Source organism: Macadamia integrifolia, chromosome 4 (assembly GCF_013358625.1).
Source record: "Macadamia integrifolia cultivar HAES 741 chromosome 4, SCU_Mint_v3, whole genome shotgun sequence".
NCBI classification, from domain to species: domain Eukaryota; kingdom Viridiplantae; phylum Streptophyta; class Magnoliopsida; order Proteales; family Proteaceae; genus Macadamia; species Macadamia integrifolia.
Window position 1 is genome coordinate 8,265,018 of NC_056560.1, and position 230 is coordinate 8,265,247.

Consider the following 230-nt stretch of genomic DNA (forward strand, 5'->3'; position numbering starts at 1 on the left):
CAACATAACACTAAAGTGAGGATTAAGTTTTCCTTCTCTTATGGAAATGGAAGATTAAGCTCCTCTTTTGATTTTGCTTTACCAAAAAAAAAAAAAAAAAAAAAAAAAAAAAAAAAAAAAAAAAAAAAAAAAAAAAAAAAAAAAAAAAAAAAAAAAAAAAAAAAAAAAAAAAAGAAAAGAAAAGAAAGACCATCGAAAAAGAAGCAATACTGGACACTAATTCATGAGTA